Source organism: Ptychodera flava, chromosome 3, assembly GCF_041260155.1.
Source record: "Ptychodera flava strain L36383 chromosome 3, AS_Pfla_20210202, whole genome shotgun sequence".
Taxonomy (NCBI): Eukaryota; Metazoa; Hemichordata; class Enteropneusta; family Ptychoderidae; genus Ptychodera; species Ptychodera flava.
The window spans coordinates 6821681-6822648 of NC_091930.1; the positions used below are offsets into that span (position 1 = coordinate 6821681).

General features: G+C 40.4%; 1 protein-coding gene across 1 annotated transcript in view; it reads right to left on the reverse strand.

Moving 5' to 3' along the window:
- Nucleotides 1–353, reverse strand: part of LOC139129465 (uncharacterized) — an 11783-nt gene extending 11430 nt beyond the window's left edge. The window contains exon 1 of the mRNA XM_070695096.1: nucleotides 221–353. The gene's annotated coding sequence lies outside the window, so the exon portion shown is untranslated. The remainder of the gene's footprint in view (nucleotides 1–220) is intronic.
- Nucleotides 354–968: the final 615 nt, after the last annotated feature.

Genomic DNA, 968 nt, shown 5'->3' on the forward strand with positions numbered 1-968 from the left:
ATCGTGAGCGCCGCCGTTTTTTGGGGGACGGTTTTCAATTTTCAGTCTCGCGCTAGCCCCAAGACGACATCTTGGGAAAAAGCACCGATACAGAATTAGTGTGAGAGAAAGTGATATCAGCTACTGGGTATAAAGCAAGCCTGAGTGCTTAACAGCATGAAAAGGCGAAGACTTGCCCAAGTATTGAACATACATATTACGAATCATACATACAGCTTACCTTTCAGCAATACGAGCAATCTTACGCTCTCCGATCCGAAACACACAAAAAATAGGTTTAAGCTTCGGGCAACGCCGGTGTTTATATCACAAAAATGTGACGCGTGTGGGACACACAACCCACCCACGGCTCGTCACCAGGGTGATTCCTACGCTCGCGTAGTGCACACATCGTGACGTAGATTTTTTCTGGGCAAAACATATACATTGTCAACGCAACATCGACACAAAGGTACACAATCATATGTGTTATTTATAAATACCAAAAAACCGACATTGTTTAACCTCTCTTTTCGCTACGGGATAGGAATCAATCTAACATCAACACATCTATCCATCTACTGACCTAGTAGGTAGACGGATGGTGGACTACTACCTATTAGTACCCACCCACCAACCCAACAAACCAACCATACATCTATCAATCCTATCCATCCATCCATCCACCCACACATGCACACACATACATACATACATACATACATACATACATACATACATACATACATACATACATACATACATACATACATACATACATACATACATACATACATACATACATACATACATACATACATACATACATACATACATACGAAGACACATGGCAAATATTGATTTGATTTCGTATTCAGAATAGTGAATTCGAAAGGAAGATATCTTCATGAAGCATGGCGAAAAGTTCAGATTAATTTACAGGATATACACCACACAGATGCAGTGTCTTCTGACTTCAGTACAGCTAT